The sequence below is a fragment of the Pinus tabuliformis genome, chromosome 5_1 (genome assembly GCF_031772625.1).
Source record: "Pinus tabuliformis cultivar Carrire ecotype Pingquan chromosome 5_1, CPIR1, whole genome shotgun sequence".
In the NCBI taxonomy this organism is placed as follows: Eukaryota; Viridiplantae; Streptophyta; class Pinopsida; order Pinales; family Pinaceae; genus Pinus; species Pinus tabuliformis.
The window spans coordinates 636,093,444-636,114,868 of NC_142305.1; the positions used below are offsets into that span (position 1 = coordinate 636,093,444).

Sequence of the window (21,425 nt, forward strand, 5' to 3'; positions counted from 1 at the left end):
CCTTCATCCGTTCTCCACTACCAAACTTCATTGCTTACCAAAAAAGTGCACACAACTAGGTTCCCCTGATCACAAAACCCTGCAGACAAAAACCCAATACTGTACTCCACGCCAAAAGTGTATTAATGCCAATGTTACCAAAGACCATGGGAGAGGTTTTAGAGGTTGGTAAGAAGTGATAAATAGGGCTTTCCAGAGTTTATGGGATGACATTAAAAAAATTGAAAATACTTCACTAAACAAGTAAGGGTGCGTATTTCCAAAGGCATTAGTTCCACAGGATAAAGATGCCATTTGTCATATCTGTGTCTAATTTTCAGGACCTACAGACTTGAAGGGTGTTCATAATGTTGGCTTGCTCACATTTCGCAAGTTGTGTGAAGATGGCGTGGTGTATTGGCACGCGTCACTGGCATCCACTAAATTCCATTGAAATGTGTGGGTTTCAAATGCATCCAACAACACACATTTGAATAGGTTTTTCGTGTTGCTTGCTTGCTTACTACCATTTCTCTGAAGATGGTATGGTCGATATAGTCTTGGAAGATGCTCAGAAAATTTTGGAACCTTCACTCAAGAGCAACTATTGGATATTCTGCAGGAGGCGGCGACACAACACCTAGACATATTAGAGTAGGTGTGCACCATTGCAGACAAGGATCCTGCGCAGAGAAAGTTATTCGTCTGTGGCCTTGGCTGGGATACAAATACAGAGTCTCTCAAGGCCCTCTTTTCCTAGTTTGGGGAGCTGGAGGAAGTCATCGTTATTATGGACGAGAACATTGGTAAGAGTAAGGGTTACGAATTCTTTACTTTCAAGCACATGGACGGTGCTCTTAATGCCCTAAAGGAGCCCAGCAAGAAGAACAATGGCCGCATGACCGTCAGTCATTTGGACCATGCTGGATCGCAGCCTACCCAACTGGCGGCTGATGTCTCTACCTTCAAAATCTATGTTGCGAATGTTCCCATGGACATGCTAGCAAATCACTTGTTGAACCTTTTTTCTCATTATGGGGAGATCGAAGAGGGGCCACTAGGGTTTGATAAGCAGACGGGTAGGTCGAGGGGTTTTGTGATTTTTATTTTCAAGTCGGTGGGAGCAACTAATCGTGCATTGGAGGAGCCATGAAGACTATCGATGGGCATCAGATGTTGTGTAAGATGGCCGGAAAAGCACAGAAGCCGAAGCCCGGCGGCATTAATGTTCTTGGGGAACCAAATGGGTCTAATATCAATGGCTTAAATCAGCCCAGAAATGTAATACCTTCGAACCTTGGAATGCAGTATGGTGGTATGGGGCATGGTTTTGTGAATCTGACGTCCGGGGTTAACCAGGGTTTGAATCCAATAGGAATATCTGCACATTAGGGTTTGAGTCATCATCGGTTAGGAAATTCTGCTTTATCTGGTCTCGGAGGCCACCCAAACCCTAGTGGGATTCCTGGTAGTTCCATGAATCATCTAATGAATCTGTCTTCTATGAACCCGGGTCTCTCTTCTCATGGAGGTATGCATGGTGGGTCAATCCAAGTCCCTACATCTTTGGGGATGGGTGGTTATGGAGGGCATGGGATTACTGCATTTCAGCCGGTCTTCCTGTGCAAGTGGTTTTATGATGCACAAAAGAGAATTTTCCAACCATTTCGAAATTGATACATTTGATACTTATTTTCAGCGTTCACTTTAAGTTGTGATATACACTACGGGATGATTGCAAGGTCTTAAATCAATACTTCCAGATAATTTGTACTTTGGACGGCAGGATCATTTAATTGGGATGTCATGAATATCACTACTTAGTGCATGCTTCATATATCAAGTGTGTCCTCTAATTTCTCACACGTAACTCTGTTACCCTTATACAAGGAACTTTGTAAGTTATTCCTATTATTTCATATCGAGGCTCTAATTTCATTTTATGGACTATATAATAGTCACCATGTTCTGAATTAGAAAGGAAATCATTTGGATGGAGGCACCATTTGATGCATTCCCACCTGAGGCCTCGTGAAATCTTCAGTCAAAGAGATGTGCACAATTCAGTTGAGTATGTATAATGCTACCAAGACTGCCTATTGTAATTGTAAACCAAATATGAAAAACTGCATTTTGGATTGTAAAAGGGTCAAAAATTAACATTGGCCTTGTGCTATAACATTGTAAATCATATATATTGGTTGTGTAATTGTACCAAGTTCATGATTTTAATACTCCATTGTAATTAATTTTCTTGAACTTGAACTAAACAAGCGAGTTTCCATGTCTAAATATATCTTTCTTATCAAAGTCTGAATCTATCTTTCTTAGTTTAGGTCCAAAATACGAGCTTTCCAACAGAAGATTGATTTAAAATGTCATTTTATTTTGTTGTTGTTTAACTGGTAGTCTTCCTTTATTGGCATACTAGTCATTCTACAATCTAATGAGGAATTATAATGCTATAGGATGTTATTCATGTCTATATAGCAAATAGTTTAAAAATCACTTGAATTTGTTAAGTTTGTTCAAGGGCTTCAAGCGGCACAAAAGTGTTAGAAATTAAATGGAAGTTTCTAAATCTTAATGTGACCCAACTAATTAAGTCATTCTATAATTAAAAGCATTAAAGCGTTGAATTGGTATATGATGGACGTACCAGACTTAAAGTTAAATATATAAAGGATTGGGTCCTCTCTCTCCCACACAAGAGTTGTATTCTTCTCCATCAAGAAACACATAAGGAAGTGAGGGCAAGAGGAGAGAAACCGAATTCTGAGAAGAAGACAGAAGACAGAAGACAGAAGATGGCAGCCATTACATCTTCCGCTATTAGTCAAGGTATGTCATCTTAAACAACATATTAAGTTCTGAATGTGAAATATTTGGTGTTGATGATCTTTGGGCTGTTAGTAGTTATATTTTACATTTGGTATCAGAGCAAATCAATAACTGAATATTTCCTATGATTGCAATTGAGCTTTACTCATGATGTTAATCAAATCCGTAAGCGCCCTTACTCGCTCAGCATCGTTTCGATTTTCAAGCTCAATTCTTGCCTTCAAAATCCGAGCCATGTAATTGCGCTGCCGGTGTCAAAACGCCATCCTTTAGGCCTTCGCCTGTAATGGGATCCTTCAATCCGCCTTTGGCAAACTCGTGCGAGATCGCTTCCCTCTCGTAGGTATGGCCATTTGAAATGAGAACAGGGTCGTCCTTCACTTTACCTCTCAGGCGGATCCGAATTCCATTGACTGAACTGTGTACTCTTTTCCGAGTTTCTGAAGTGATGTCCGAACTTGTTTCTCCCATTATGCACGTGATGTCATATTTATGCATTAATTTTCAAGTATTTGCAAGTAGTAAGTATAATTGATGGCGCGGAGATGTATTAAAGCAAGATTTTCACGCTGGTCAAGGTGAACTGATTTGGTTTGACGCCTGCTCTTTGCATTTCATAAAACAACTGCAAAGCCAATGGATTTGATCCTCTGACCTCTGAAATCCAACTAAAAAACCGACCAAGAAATTAAAATTTCCGTCTGCTTCACGGATACCCAATTCCATAAACATTCACATCTCCACTTGCGTTAGTTGTTCCTCTCATTAAATGTGTGATGCTGAACTCCCACCAACTTAAGGTTTATTATATATGTAATGTGTATATATTTCTTGGCTCGCTATAATGGAAGAAACCTGTACTTTGCTGGCCAATAAATAGTAAGACGCGGTGGGGTTTCCCGATGGGCCATTGGATCTGGAGGTTTTATTGAAAACATTACATGCGGTAGACCATTGGGCCTTAAGATTTTATTGAGTGCGCGGCATTGCGGATTCGGTGTTTGGGAGCTTGGTCACATGGGACCAGATTGAGGCCGCCAATATTGGGTGTTTAGAAATGCATGATCTGAATATTTGAAGTATGAAATAAAGGGGTTTCAATTGGGTCTTTTCGTGCATCATTTACTGTTTTGGTAAAGTTTACTGGTGCAAAATAATTGTTTGAAATTTGGGCATAAAAGTAATTGCTCTATGACTGATTGTTTTGCATAAGGTATGTGTTATAAATTATTTATGCACATGAGATTTATGATTTTGTTAATCACCAAAGTGGTCAAAATCAGAATGTTGTTTTGCAAATTATTTATTCACATGAGATTTATGATTTTGTTAATCACCAAAGTGGTCAAAATCAGAATAATCATTTAGTGCATAAGTGACATATTGATTATTGATAGAAATTGCCAGTTATAATAATACCAATTAAAAACTGGCGTCACTAATGATAGAACCTGAGAACTTACCCAAAGGAAAGTCTTGTTCTATAACTAGTTGACATGATGAGGTTTGATAGATATTTTGATTAAATAAATATTGATCATCCAAAGATGTCAGTTCTATTTAATTGAATATATTTATTACCTACTTATGTTTTGGTATTTAATTATGTTAAGTATAAGATAGTGTCTACCCAAAGGAGTGCTATATTATACTATTATGTCTACATCTGAATCGCGTTAGTTATGAGCTTATAGTTATTTCATTTTTGATTTGCAGGTTGTCTATCTTTCGTATGTTTTGAATCAAATTTAGTTGAAGTTCCTATTAATACATAGTGGCTTGATACTGGTGCTACAACTCATGTTTCCAACAATATGCAGGGATTTCTTACGATCCGAACCATAAATCCAAATGAAGATCGTTTTCTTTTTATGGGAAACGGAATGAAATCTTCAATTGAAGGCATTGGGACTTATCGTCTAATTCTAGAAAGTGGATATGTATTAGACTTATACAGTACCCTTTATGTACCTTCATTATCTAGAAACCTTATTTCCGCAAGTAAATTGGATATTTCTGGTTTTAGATGTATGATTGGATCTGGTTGTTTTGATTTATATAAGAATATTGATAATGTTGGTTCTGGTATTCTAATTGATGGTTTATATAAATTGAAACTGAATGACACTTATGCGAATTCCTTGTTGAATGTAGTAAATAATGTTGGATGTAAACGTAGCAGGTTGAATGAAAATTCTGCTTTCTTGTGGCATAAACGACTAGGTCATATATCCAAAGAAAGAATGATGAGATTAGTAAGTAATGAAATTTTGTCAAATTTGGACTTTAGTGATCTAGAATTATGTGTGGATTGTATTAAAGGCAAACAAACCAAACATAATAAGAAAGGAGCCACTAGAAGCAGCCAGCTTCTTGAAATAATACACACTAATATTTGCGGACCTATGGACACTCCAGCCTTTAATGGAGAAAAGTATTTCATCACTTTCATTGACGATTTTTCCCGTTATGGTTATGTCTATTTGCTTCATGAAAAATCTCAATCTGTGAATGTCCTTGAGACATTTGTAAAGGAAGTTGAGAGGCAATTAGATAAAAAGGTGAAAATCATAAGGTCTGATAGAGGTGGTGAATATTATGGTAAATATGATGAGTCAGGCCAGTGTGCAGGTCCATTTGCAAAATTCCTCGAAAGTCATGGCATATGTGCGCAATACACAATGCCAGGTACACCACAGCAAAATGGTGTAGCAGAAAGGCGCAATAGGACGTTAATAGATATGATTAGGAGTATGATGTCAGATTCTACACTACCTAAGAATTTGTGGTCGTATGCTCTCAAAACCGCTAATTATTTGTTGAATAGGGTTCCTAGTAAAGCTGTTCAAAAGACTCCTTTTGAGTTATGGACTAACAGGAAACCTAGCTTAAGACACCTGCATGTTTGGGGTTGTCCAGCGGAAGCGAGAATTTATAATCCACATGAAAAGAAATTAGATTCTCGAACGATCAGTGGGTATTTTTTAGGTTACCCTGAGAAATCTAAAGGGTATGTGTTTTACTGTCCTAATCATAGTCCAAGAATTGTAGAAACTGGTAATGCAAGATTCATTGAGAATGGTGAAGTCAGTGGGAGTACTAGAAGAGAAATAGTAGAAATAAAGGAAACAAGGGTAAATGTTACATTGCCTAGAATAGTTCCTCCATCTACTATTACTCCAAATGTTGTTCCAGCTGTTGTAGAACAGCATGATGATAATGAACAACATATAAATGAAGAAGTACTTCCTGAAGGAAATGACTTACATAATACTGATATGCATGAACCACAACAAGTAGCATTAAGAAGACCTCAAAGAAATCGTAGGTCAGCTATTTCTGATGATTATGTGGTTTATATGCAAGAATCAGATTATGATATTGGAATCAATAAGGATCCAGTTTCGTTTTCACATGCTGTAGAAATTAAAGAGTCAAAGGAATGGATTAATGCCATGAAAGAAGAAATGAAATCCATGCAACAGAATGAAGTTTGGGATCTCGTTGAGTTACCACATGGTTGTAAAAGAGTCGGATGTAAATGGGTTTTTAAAACCAAACACGACTCTAGTGGTAATATCGAATGGTATAAAGCTAGACTTGTTGCTAAGGGTTACACTCAGATAGATGGTGTTGATTACAAGGAGACATTTTCTCCTGTTTCGAAAAAGGACTCACTAAGAATAATAATGGCATTAGTAGCTCATTATGATTTGGAGTTGCATCAAATGGATGTGAAAACAACCTTTCTGAATGGAGATCTTGACGAGGATGTTTATATGGATCAACCTGAGGGTTTTTCTGTAGAAGGTAAAGAACAATTGGTGTGTAAAGTTAAGAAATCAATATATGGGCTTAAACAAGCATCCCGGCAATGGTATATTAAGTTCAATACCATTATTACATCTTTTGGTTTTAAGGAAAATACGGTTGATCACTGTATATACCTAAAGATCAGTGGGAGCAAGTTTATTTTTCTGGTCCTTTATGTTGATGACATCTTGCTTGCTGCAAATAATTTAAGTATATTGCGTGAGACTAAGGAATTTCTCTCAACGAACTTTGAAATGAAAGGCATGGGAGAGGCATCCTATGTGATTGGAATAGAAATATTCTGTGATCGATCACAAGGAATATTGGGATTGTCTCAGAAAGGATATGTCGAAAGGATTCTAGAGAGATTTGGAATGAGTAAGTGTTCACCTGGGATAGTTCCTGTACAGAAAGGTGATAAATTCAGTCTCATGCAATGTCCTAAGAATGATGTTGAACGAAAGGAAATGGAATCAATTCCATATGCATCTGTTGTTGGTAGCCTGATGTATGCTCAAACCTGTACTAGACCGGATATCAGCTTTGCGGTCGGTATGTTAGGGAGGTATCAAAGTAATCCAGGAAGGGAACATTGGCAAGCTGCAAAGAAAGTTTTGAGGTACTTACAAGGCACGAAAGATTACATGCTCATGTATAGAAGATCCAATGAATCAGAGGTGATTGGATATAGCGATTCAGATTTTGCTGGATGCATCGATACTAGGAAATCGACTTTTGGTTACCTGTTTATGTTTGCTCAAGGTGCCATATCATGGAAAAGTGCGAAACAGACTATCGTTGCTTCATCCACTATGGAGGCAGAATTTGTGGCATGTTTTGAAGCCACAATTCATGCGTTATGGTTGCGGAACTTTATTTCAGGACTTGCGGTTGTCGACACCATTAGCAAGCCGCTGAAAATTTATTGTGATAACTCTGCAGCAGTATTTTTCTCAAAGAACGACAAGTACTCTAAAGGTGCCAAACACATAGATCTGAAGTATCTTGTTGTGAAAGATGAGGTTCAGAAACAAAGAGTGTCAATCATGCACATCAGGACAGAACTTATGATTGCAGACCCTTTGACGAAAGGGTTACAACCAAGACAATTTAAGGAACATGTTCAAAGAATGGGTCTTGGTTGTATTAATAATAATTGATGTGTGACATTCTGAGCTCTTTTATGTGTTTCTGATATACAATTATGTATCTCTTGTTTTAATGTAGTAGTATGTATTTTATGTAATTTTAAACAAGAAAGAGTCTTATAAAGATATTATGTTTAATCATTATGATATAAGACATTATGTGGACCATTATGCTGTTTTATATAAATTATGAGTATGAATTGATGGATTGCTGGTATTGTAGTATATGGAAGGGAATGCATTGAATTAATAGTGCACAACCGCCATAACTCTCAGCAATTTATCATGGTATGATGTTCAACACTTAATATTATGAATAGTCGGGTCAAGTGGGAGAATGTTAGAAATTAAATGGAAGTTTCTAAATCTTAATGTGACCCAACTAATTAAGTCATTCTATAATTAAAAGCATTAAAGCATTAAAGGATTAAAGCATTAAAGCGTTGAATTGGTATATGATGGACGTACCAGACTTAAAGTTAAATATATAAAGGATTGGGTCCTCTCTCTCCCACACAAGAGTTGTATTCTTCTCCATCAAGAAACACATAAGGAAGTGAGGGCAAGAGGAGAGAAACCGAATTCTGAGAAGAAGACAGAAGACAGAAGATGGCAGCCATTACATCTTCCGCTGTTAGTCAAGGTATGTCATCTTAAACAACATATTAAGTTCTGAATGTGAAATATTTGGTGTTGATGATCTTTGGGCTGTTAGTAGTTATATTTTACAAAAAGTAGATTACAGGGCAAAGATATGGGTAGATCCAGGTCAATGGAGATGTTGTTCATGCTTCTTATCTACATTGCACACCCCATTGCCATTGTAGATGATAAATGTGCATCTTGTAAAGCAGACGCTGTGGAGTTGGAGGATGCACTTACTAATGAAAATCCAAAAAATCACTTGGATATGTGACATCGCTTGGACTCAAGGGGTCAACATGAAGGTAAAGTGATTGATTAAAAGCTGAGCTACCAAGCCAAGTGTGGTTCGATTTTATTGAGATGGGGTCTATTTTCCAAGCCATATTTTGAGAGCTAAGTCTACCATTTATTAAAGGGGTCAAATCTGCTAAGAAGGGGGTTGAATCTTCTATTATGGTTGGATGAGTTCATATTAGAAAACAGAGGTCAAGATTCTCTTGTATTCTTGACTAAGAGTGTCACATTTTAAGATTTGTGTGGATCCTCCTTGCTGGTCGAAGTGTTGTACCTGAGGAGCTAAGTTTACAGAGGTTTTTGGCAGAGTTTGTGGGCCGAGTTTGTCCCTTAGTTGTTGGTCGTATTATCTTGCTAGAAGACACGAGTTCTACTAAGTCATCTTTGTGTGTTTTTTTTTTTGAGCTGGGTCGACTTCCTCTTTGCTGGTGTGGATGGAACAAAGGTCTAAATCCTCTCCTTTCTAGCTGTGTACCATTTATGGGCACAAATTTCCATATAAATCTAAGAGGGACGAGTGGTTGTACCTTTCAGTTGTTTATGGGACTGATATTTATTGAGCTGGTAGTGTTTGTCTACCAAAAAGAGTTAGTGAACTGAGGGTTGTGGAACTCTTGGATGGGCTATGTGAGAAAATGAAGGTCTGCACACTTGATAAGGCAGACTCAAGCAAAGTCAAATGGATCAAGTGGAAGATTGGGAATGTGCAGTGCTTAGCATAGAGAAGCAAGAAGCAAAGGCCCATGCAAAGGATATGTCAACATTTTGTGGCAGCTAGTTATTAAGATCAAGAGTGATGTAGTTAAGGATACACATGGTAGTGATGAAAGAAGTTCTAAATTGTCGGTAAAATGGGAAAAAAAAATAAAATAAATAAATAAATAGATAAAATAAAATAAAATAATTATTAAATTAGTCTTAAATGAAATCAGTTCAACATAATTTTTATAATAAAAATGCTTACAAGTAATTATGAGGGTTATAAATTCTTTTAGCGAAGATTTGGGTCTAGTGGAGTTTGGGTCCATATTTTGAATCTAGGCTCTGATATCACGTGTGAAGACCCAACTATAGGTCCTCTAACTACTACTACACTCATTCAAATAATTTCACTCATTTTCATAACAATGAAAAATTCAAGTTTATAAAACATCATAAGCATGAACATAAATTAACTTAATCTACAACATGTATAACTTATAACAATTTATCTGCAACATTTATAACTTGTAATAATTTACATAAATAAAATAAATGACTGATAATACCTATTCCAATAGCTTAGTTGAGATTCTCCTGAGCTCCTGACTATGAGACCACGCATTTCAATTATTATTTTTTCCAAAGGAAAATTCGTAATTTTCTCAGTGAAAACAAAATTACATATAGCAGATGCTTGATAGCATTCCATCATCTAGTCAAAGACTAATGATCATGAGTTCAATACAATATAATCAAGCATGAGAAGAAAGAGTTTAAATTTTCTCAATTTCTTCTTTTCCACCTTTCGCCATTCTCCTTGAGATGGTGAGGTAGATACAATGGCGATTTGTTGTCCTTATTCTATTCTTGGAGTTTCCTTGCCTTAATCAGAATCTTCTGATGCATGTGGTCGTTTGAAGTCGCTAGTATCCTTTGTTTCAGGTATCCTTGCTAGTTGTGTTGAAGTGACCTATAGATCGATTTGTTCTTGTATTAGTTCCTCCTTTTCCTATTTCTCTTGAGTGTTTTGAGTGGGAATGGGAGTCTTCTCATCATCCTCTTCCTCATCTACTTCATTTGGGGGAAATTTCCATCCTTTGGGATGCTTAGCCATCTTCTTCTTTCTTCGTGATTCCTTCTTGGCTTTAGGGCACGTGTTTTGTAGATTTCCTATTCAACAGCATGTTATACATCTAAATGTTGTGTTCTTGAAATCTTGGAATTGAGTCCAGTTCTGCTTTTTGTGTATCAATTGTATGCGATCTAGGAGGCCTTTGCTAAGGTCCACTTCTACACATATTCGAGAAAAAGTGTAGATTCGTTCCTCTAGTCTTTATGTGTCTATCTTTATGTAGTGTCCTAAAATGTTCCTTATGGATTCAAACACTTGTTCATGCCAGAAATGTAGAGGAATATTGTGAAGCCTTACCCATACTATCATTCTTGATATAATCATGGTATTTGCATAAAAATCCTAGAACCATGGGGTAATGAATAGTATTGTTGATCCCGAGAACCATGGGCCTTCTTGTAGTACAAAATATATGTCCTCTGATGATGAAAATATTACAAAGAAGAACCCTTTAGAGCATAGATGAAGTTCACAGTTTGGTGTCTAATTATGGAATATCCAATGGATGAGATCCATTGGTTTTAGCGAGAAGCTATTAAATCTGCAAATAATGGCTTGGATTGCGAATTTTGTGCATAGATCATTTGTTTCAGGAATTTCTATGTTCATTTCTGGAACATAATTCACTTTTTCTACTATGTAGGGACTGGGAGTGTTGAGCGTTTGTGTTGTCTTTGCTTGAATTGTTTGTTCTCCTTGTAGAATGTTTTTGTAGGAGAGACCACCCTTGATGTGTTCTTGGTTTGGTGCAGTACCCTTAGGTAAACTAGATCCAGCAGCCCCACCTGATGTCACTGATTTACTTGATCATGCTACTCCACCCCTTAGGCGCATATTTAAGATGATGGTGGTTGTTGAATGAATGTCATAAAAGTGTAGATTATGTTCATCCTACATAGATCTTCCATTATAGAGAAATCTATGTAGATGTGTTGGGTAGCCCAACTTGTTTATGACAATCTTCTTTAGTTGAGAAACCATATCAAATTTATGTACCCAAAGAATTGTTGTTTTTCCAGCCAGGGATTTTATAAATATTTGAACAGTCTTCTGTTGTTTCAGCTTTTCCTGATCAAAGAGAGCATAAGATGTTGGATATGATACTGACAGCAAATTCTGAATTGAGGGCCTAATGAAAGAGGGTCGATCCGCAGAGAGGGGAACCATTATCTAATGTCGTAGGAAAAAAGCTTTAGATCTAGTCTAATCACCCTTTGTTAGGGAAAATCTATCATGGATCGTCGTTTCTTCGTGTGTTTCAATGATTTAAATTTTAACTAGAGTTATTTTCATGTCTTCCTTATTCCAACATAATGGAAATTCCATATAATGTTTTCATTTGGATTTTCTATTTGGTTCATCGAATATTTTGAGCTATCCCATGGAGCCTTTATCTTCCTTTTGTCTGTGTTATTGTTGACAGAGACAAATATTTTAGCCTATTTAATTTTCTAACTCCATTGATTCATTTTTAAATACTAAGGTCCATCATTATAAAGCCATCAATTCAATATGCTGTTGACCTTAGGTGGAAGAAGGAACTTTTCTAGTAATAGGATTGATACTAAATACAATGTTATAAATACAAGGACTAATATGTGACACCTTATTTTTAAATAATAGTTCAAAGTATTTGGTTAAATCTATTTTATTTGAAGAACCTCTCTGCAATGTGAGAATTTTGGTAACTCACATATATGTTAGTTCTCTAATAAATAAACAACAATTTTCTTAGACCAATTCCCATGTTTCTTTTTGTGATATCAAAATAACATTGATCAGAATGATTGTTTCCTTTTTTTATGTTCCATTATGTGCTATAAATATTCATAAGGGTTCCATAAAAGATCATGAATATGCTCTCATTTATTGTGAAGAATAAAATTTAAGATTTATTTTTGATAAGCTCAAATTGACCCCACATTTTCAAAAAAGAAGGGGACTTTATTTATAAGATATCAAATTAGGTTTTGGTTTTGCAAGGTTAAGGATAATGGTAAGAGGTTCCTTAATATGAACATGTCTAGAGTAATCCTGAATATGGACATGTGTGGTATAAATTGAAGATAGTGTAACCTAAATCTAAAAGAGACTATCCATGTGAATTTATGTCATGATTGGAATTTGTTTTATACTTAAAAATGAATTTTAGGAAGCATTACTTTGATTTAGTGTGAGATATATTCATAGACCTTGAAAGTATCCTTTAAGAAGCATTGTCAAAATTTTATTATATGGCATTGTTATATTTTTCCAAAACATATCACGATGGAGAAAACTAACCTCTATTCGTTTAACCCACACATTTCCCTAAATGCTATAATGCTCAAATTCACCATTTCCTTAATGTTTTTAAACTTACTTATGCCAATGAATGTAATCTTATAGATAATTAATATTTTTAATATTTATATAAAACCATGCTATTAATGTTAAAAAGGACTATGTTTTGATACAAACAAAAAATCTAGGAAATTGAAAAAGGACCATGTTTATCTTTGAAGTTTTTCTTTAAGTATTATTTCTTCAAGAAGAATCTATATCTAATTCTATATATTGAATCTTATCCAAATTTTCATTGTTCTACATTGCTTCAACACAATTTTTCTTCATTAATTACATATTGTCATACCTAGATATCACATTATCTATTTTAATAGCATGGCTCAAGATTATATGATCCTATGAAAACTTATCTTTGATTAAGTCGTGAATAATACATGAATCTATTACACTCTATTTTACATTATTGATGAGTTACGAAATGTTGGACATGTATATTTGATTTACATCATTTAATATATACATACCCAATTTAAGTTAAGAGTTGAACTATCTTTGGGACTTTCAAATGTGCATTCTTTGTTCAACTCCTTTTACACTTAAGGTCAGGAGTTTATGGTCATTATTGGTTTCTGCTAGTTATTATATATCTCCCATTAATAATAGTATGATATGCATCATAGCCAAGATTTAATACATGTATATTCGCGTAAAAAAACTTTCAGTATTAATATTGAAATAACTTTCATTAGGTATGCATAAATTGTGTACCTATATATGTCATTTTCCCCTTTCTTTCAAATATTTGAGCATCTTAACATATTTTCTCAACATATATTTTCTTGATAATGTTATGATGGAGAAGGGCTAAAGAACTTCTAACTCTATTTTATAAATATTTTTGAATTCATAGAATTTTATATAAGGACTTTCATATTTATATATTTAACTATTTCATTTGCAATAACGACATGCCTACACAATTCCTTAATCATGTTTTGAATTCCATCAATATATATGGTTTGCAAAAGTGAAAATCCAACATTTTCTAAATATGCATTGATCTAGGTTGTTTTAATCCAATGACTCTTCATTAATTACATCTTCCATTATCTGGATATCATAACATCAATTTAAATAGTGTGGTTTCAACTTTCATGATACCATAAAACCTTATCTTTGATCAATCCATGAGCTGTAATTTATGCTCATGCAGTTTACTTGACTTACTCATTCTATTTCACATTTTTGATGAGTTGGTAATGTTTAGACATAAATATTTGACATATCTCTTTTAATACATATACAGTGACTCTATGCTAAGAATTACAACATTTTTTGAATCTTCATCAATGCTAAATCGTAGATGGGCTACATAATAAATTGTATGACTTGTTTTCTTTCGTTATTCAATATCCCATAATATCCTTTCTAGCTTATGTTTAAAAAAAGACTAACTGAATTTGGAAAATTCTAGTATTCTCTTGGCTAGTTTTGGCACTAGGCTTCACCATGTACTCATAAAAGGTGTATACAAATCTATAAATTTGTCCTCTTTCAATTGTTTCAACATCCAGTTAAGACATGATATAAAGGACTCCCCTTTATCTCTTGTGCTAAATATTATTTGCTTCGGAGAATTTTGGTTTAGGGTCTTGAGGTTCATACATTACAATATTTTATTAGCTCATTTGCAAAGTTGACGTATTTACATAGTCCCCTAATCATTTTTTAATTATATCAATACACGTCATAAGCAAATGACAAGAAATTTCTCTGCATTCCTCACTGTTATGATGTTTTATGGATCATTTGCATTTTTTATTACATTATTTCTCTCTTTCTAGTTCCAATGATCAAAACTATGCTTGTTACATTCATGGTGAACTTAGCACATTTGTTGAAATACTTAGAAAAATAACTCTTAATTCCCACAATATGGTGTTCATTTTAATATGGGGAACCAAAATGATATACATCAGGAAACAAATCTAATATAAATAATAGTAATAAGAGAATGTGTTTGGGAAAATATCATTCTAATATTTTTGTCATACATTTTTTTATATCAATTGATGTTATGTGTTATGCTACGGTGAAACCTTGGTGTTAACATCAATCCAAAAGCACAATAATTTTCACGTCATTTCTCATTTGACCTAAATGGTTACTTCAAATATAGCTTCCAACCCAGTTGGTGATGGTACATGTTGATATACGATAATAACTTATTTACCACATATTATTATTTACCTAATCTAGAAATGCTCCAATAATTTTTGGTTCGACACACAATGTATTTGAACAACGAGGTATGTTCAATTATATCTAAATTTTGTTTGTAATAAAATCATTACTTGGAATATCTACTCAAAAAGGAAAAACCCTCACATCTGAGGAATATTTATGAGAGATGTCTTTGCAATCGCTAAATGTCACATAGTTTTAGGATTAATCATTGCATCTTCTATTTCGTAATATTTATGCTCTACAAATACTTGGTTATACTTTGAATATATTCTCAATTACATCTGCATCCCTATATTTCATTTTGTTCTTATTGAATGTAGTAAATATATGGTTTTATTTGGAATAATATATTACTTACAAGCCTGTCTAGAAACTTAAACCATACTATTAACACTCTCAAACAAATGCAATTATCTAAATAATAATTACTTACAACTGAAACTTATTGATAAATATTTTTGACACAATAAAAAGTTCACAAAATTGTATTTAAACATCAACTAAACAATACATGTATATTCACTAAATTAACTACTCCTATTAATGTATTATAATAGGTTTAAAATTATCGTTAACATAGTTTTAAGCAATACAATTATTATTCTAAAATCATGGATATAAAATAATTATTATTATTAAAATAACTTATCCTTGGCTAAGATCTCATCTTCCAATAGCGTAAGGAATAGGAAATAGAAAGCAGGTTAATGACCCAAGACCATGAGGCATCTAACACCTTGTAGACCACTAATGGGTCATTCTAGATGGAGTAGTTTTCCTTGAATAGTAGTAATGAGTTACACTGCATTCATGGCTAACAACCAAAAATTATTATCCTCGCTAATAATGATAGATTTTTCTAATGTTAGAAGAAAAATAATTATTATTATACAAATTTATATATTTATTGATTGTTAGTTGTTCTTATGTTATATTGGATTAAAATTATAATATTAGTAAAGCATATGTATTTAAATATTATATTATTTGTCAATTTAATATAATTATTATTTTTAGAAGCAGTCTAACTTATAGACGAAATGAATTTTTTCAAGATCATCTTTTTTAATTAATTTTAATTTTAACCAAATTCCAGGATTTTTAAAAACTTGAGTTTAAGTTGTTTAATTTGTAGAATTTGAGTGTCCCAAGGTTTTTTAGGGGGGTGAATTAATTTATGCATTCAAATATGTATTTTAGGCAACAAAAAATCACAGACTTTCTTGAAACTGTATCCCCGGATTATGAAAAAATCTATTTCATCTATAAATTAGACTACTCCTTATTTATATATTTAAATATTTTTTAATTTATAGATTTTATTATATTGCTTTGGAAATTTTCTATTCAATATTCTTACATTGCTCTATCAGGGGCTTTATATGGATAACTAATTCAAATTTTAATGATATTTAGGTTAGCACATTAAATACTTACCTCTAGCACATGAAGCTTTCTTCTCAATGTTGTCAACAAAATATTTTTTATTATATTTCGTGAAAAGATTATGAAGGATAACTATGCACAAAATGAGTTGACTTTGGCTTGTAGCTAAGACAATTCTTGACTAATATAAGGTTGAACCTTTCTACCTAGCACTCATAATGGTGCACACATACAATACATAATTGTTAATCAAAATTTGAAAACAATATTTTTGCTTGCGACTTAGTGAATATTTGGAGACAAATACAATAATATTAAATTAGATAAATATTTAATGAGATATTTTATATTAGTATTTGTTAGTTTTATACTAATATTATATGGCTAACTATTTCAAATGTAATTATTGAGTTTAGGCTTTTGTGAATACTTAACACATTGAATATTTATCTCTGAAAAGTGAATCTTTTAACTCAAGTGAACTCCTACATGTTAGCCTAAATGTTTTCTTGTGGCAATCAGAATGTTGTAGACAAAATTGTTAATGGAAAGTTGAAAATAATGGTTTTAGCGGTGGCTTAATAAAAATTTGGAAACAATATGAAACTTAAGGAATCTCTACGAGGGGTTGGACAACCATTACACCAAACATTTCTCACTGTAAGGTTGGGCTGGGAAGACATTGTTAATCCCAACAAATAGTAGAGTGTCATCTTGGCTTGCCTCACTCCAATTAAAAATTAACATATAGATTTGAAATTACATCAATGATTCAAGTAGTAGTCTTGTGGACTTGGGAAGGGCTTATCACATAATATTATCCCCGGCTGATTCCTACTGTTAGATATTTTCTCTGAGCTTTGAAGACATCATCTAGATCTCTCCAAAAATAACTTCAATAGTTCGGTCCCTTCCACCTTTAACCAACTACCAGAGTTGCAAGTCTTAAATATTTTCTCCAATTTTATCAATGCTACAATTCCATCCTTTTTAGGCCATCTTCTGAATCTTTTACAATTTAACTTAACCTCAAATTTTCTCACTTGAGTCGTGACTTTTGAGCTAGGAAATATGAATAACCTATAACATCTATGGCTCATGGGCTGCAATCTCATCGGAGAAATTCCTTGGATGTTGTTGCATCATGTAATGATTCTACATCCTACAATAACTTAATATCATTTAATAGATTCTAATGAAATATGTAGCACAATATTTTTACTCCAAATTTAGAGAGGGACATTATAAAAGAAACCCTTACTAGTTTTATGATAGTTGGGATATCAATATATGTCTCCATTACCTCCTCATCATGATAAGAATATCATTGCTTCTATTATATCTTTCTTTGTTTATTCTCTTTTCAATGAATTAATTTCTCTTTTGGACTATTTTTCTCAGTTGATATCTGTTACTGCCTAAATCTACCTCAGGCTGAAGGAAGGAAGGTCTAGGGTAACATCAAACCACGCTTAACCTGGTAGCTAGCCCTACCAGTTCAGGAGAGGGCTCTCTCCTTGTCAATCTTAATTAAGATATTGGAAACTAGGGCTTGAGATGACTGAATTGAATATAAATTTTAGGCTAGGTATAGTAGCTCAGAGAATTTTGTTTGATTTTAGGTTTTGGTTGCTGGATAAATTGGAGAAGGTAGATTGGGTCCGGGAAATCAACTCAGGGATACAGTCATGTCCTGTGGGGCAAGGTAGACAAGGGTTTAGGTACTAGAAGTGGATTGAGATGGTAGAGTAAGATAGTTGAGGAGTTGAGGAGGGCATAAGAAACTATGAATCCTCTTCAAACAATTGAAAACATTGAAAACCAAAGGCATTCCCAAGACATAGCACTGTAAATTAGTGTATTTTGTCTATTCACCTTGATTCATTTAGTTTAGAAGAGAGAGAGAGAGATGTGGATACATATAAAACATCAGAAAAACTCATTACAAAGAAGAAACAATATATAAACTCACTGTCACAAGAATCCCACAAAAATAGCTGTGAAACTTGGTTTTATTCCTTGCCAAACGGCTGATACAAATGTTCAATGAGTCCAACACTTCTGCCAAAGTCCAACCTTTACAAATGAATCAAAAAGTACATGATATAGGAAAGGAAACTACTCAAGCTAGCTATCAGGGTCGAATCCATGAAAAGAGGGGTGGTTTCAACCATATATAAACGAAGAACAAGAATATAGGCAGTGGAACAGCTTGCCTCTAAAACCAAGGAAACCAATTCATTACAACTCAAAACCACTTGGAATTTGATGTATCTACCCTATGAAGTGATTTTGAACCATATTATATAAAATTCATCATTTACCATGCTTACATTTACCAAGAAATGAGGAAAAAGTGATCTCCCAAGAAAACTAGGAAAAGTCTGGAAAATCAGGCAAAATTGGCAAAATTCATTTAATGCGCAGCGCCAAGATTTTAATGTGCAACACTTTTTCTAGGCCAATTTTGGAAGGCTTCCCGAAGTCCAAATCAGGTGCAGGATAGCTCATTGGAAAGATTGTCAAGTCTACGTTCTGGTACAACTTGAATTTCTGAATTTGGAGTCCATTTACCCCTCCAAAAATTGATTCTCCAAAGACTGCTTCTTGTGTGGCAAAAAAGTGGCAAAGAGGGCACTTTTTAGGTGTTTTTTGCCCTTTTGGAGACCTAGAACTTGTCCAAAATTCCTTGCCATTTCTGAGCTTTCATATTTTTCCATGCTGATTCCAAAAATGTAAACCATTTTGCAAGAAGATTCCCCAACAAAAGCGCAGCACAAAGCTTGTTTTTCCAATTCAAAAATTCAAAAATTGCTCAAATTTCCTAAAATTTGGCATGAGGAATCCTTGTTAGGTGCTTTGCTGTGCTAATGAAGCTTCAGCCAAGATTTTGAGTTTATCATGCTCTATTTTGCTTCTTAAGGCCTTTTCCAACTTAGCCTTAAGCCTCTTCATCATACTGTCAACATATTGTCCTTTGTTCCACTATTCACCAACATTTGGAATGCCTCTTGCTTCTGAGATGGTGGTAGGTGACAAGGTGAAGGAGACACCAGCAAGGTTCACTTGGCCATTATGTAGATGAGTGACAAAAAACCGGGCAAGCTCATGATGAAACTTTACCCTATCCACCATTTCACAAAACTCATAGCAAGAATGATGTCTGAAACATGATATGGAAAGTGGGAAAACAAGCAATTGTCTCAAAATGATAGGCTCCTCCCTAATTAGGTTCCCCCTTATGAGGTCTTTTGCTGCACACGTTTTTCCCTAGAACTATCACTAAGGGCTTCTTCCTCCCTTTCATAATCAGTGTCACTTTCCATGGGTTTTGGTGACTGTAGCTGCTAGTGAGGAATGAAGGGATGAATTGGGGACAAGATGAGTATGAAGAGATCTTAAAAGATAAGATGAGTGAGGTGTATGGGGATGGTGAGTGCTTGAGGGAGTGGAGGTATTGAGGTTTTAGGGAATGAGGGGACTGAATAGGGTTTTAGAATGTAGTATAATGGTTTGATAGGGAAGTAGGAGTAGTGAAGATGTAGGATTTGGGTGTTAGGGTTTGGGAATAGTGTATAGGGCTAGGGTTTTATATGGATGGTAGGGTTTTGGGAAATAAGACCTAATGAATTAGGGATAGGGGAGGTGACTTAGGAAAGTAGGTGAAAAATGGAATAAGAGACCAACAATAGATGCTTTACAACTTATGAGAGGTTATTTAGTGATCAGTTTAGGGTTTTGAGAAGAAATTCAAAGACAACTAGGGTTTGCTTTAGATGAGGCCACACAACTCAATAAACCAAGCAACAAATCTTCTTCAGCGAGGTGGATGACTGTACTTACTTGGAAGAATCATTAAACAACCCTGGAGGTTTTTTGATGACAAATTTGAGCTGTTTTCAACAAGTGCGCAGTGCCAATGTAATTTTACACTGGAAACCTGCCACTGGTGCGCAACACCTTTTCGTATACCAGTTTTGAAGGCCTTCGCGATGTCCAAATTTGGAATGTGATAGCGCATTGGAAAGCTTATCGAGTCTACTTTCTATAACATCTTGAATTTTCCAATTCGGAGGTCATTTGCCCTATCAAAAGTTAAATCTCCCAAGACTGGTCAAAATGTGCAAAATGAGGCTACCTAAATGCGAGTGCTATTGCAGCCAACTTTTGAAAGTCTTCCTCAACTCCAAATTGAGCTCGTGATAGCTCATTGGAAATATCTTTGTCTAGATATCATTTAAATCATCAAGCAAGTCATTTGGCCAATCAGGCTAGGAGAAATCTTGATTTTACCAAGGTCACTCCAGAGGTGCAGCAACCCTCCTGAGGCAACTATATTTTTGACATTTCTCTAAAACCATGACAGTTGTGTAAAAACTGAAAGAGGCTTTTCTTCTTGGGTCACTGAGGGACAAAAACCTCTCTCACGTTTTCCAAATTCATCTTTTCTTGCTCAGAAACATAGTTTGAAGAAAAATCGTCCCTTATGTGTGATGAATGGCTTGTTCCTTGGAATGACTTCTCGACAAATGGTGGAGATCTGATGTTTAATGATATGAAATGGCCTCATACCTTCTGATATCCCTTATGTCTCCTCTGTTCAAATATCTCTTATCCCATAGCTAACCCTAGCTTAGTGGGAGAGGAAATTAGGGTTTGTTCTCTTTTGCTTTTGCAGGTGAATTGGTGCTCAAGATGACTTGATTTTTGTAGTGGCAGGTGCTTGGCAATGTCATCAGGTGACCAGGAGTAGCATGTGATCATTTATTACATATAGAAACCATCAAATTACATCAAATTACATGAAAAATACCAATGCTTGGTTTTACCTCAAAACAAGTTTTGAGGTTAGAGCTTCATTAAGCTTACAAATTAACAATTTGTGACTTTTTTTATCGTTATTAACCTCCTCATGTGTCTGCTGACCACTTTATTTATTTTGAATGACCATG

The 21,425-nt window shown here is 34.7% G+C and overlaps 1 pseudogene; it reads left to right on the forward strand.

Annotated features, from left to right (window-relative positions):
* Positions 1 to 398: 398 nt before the first annotated feature.
* On the forward strand, positions 399 to 2,059 carry LOC149166567 (UBP1-associated protein 2C-like; annotated as a pseudogene).
* The last annotated feature ends 19,366 nt before the right edge of the window (positions 2,060 to 21,425 follow it).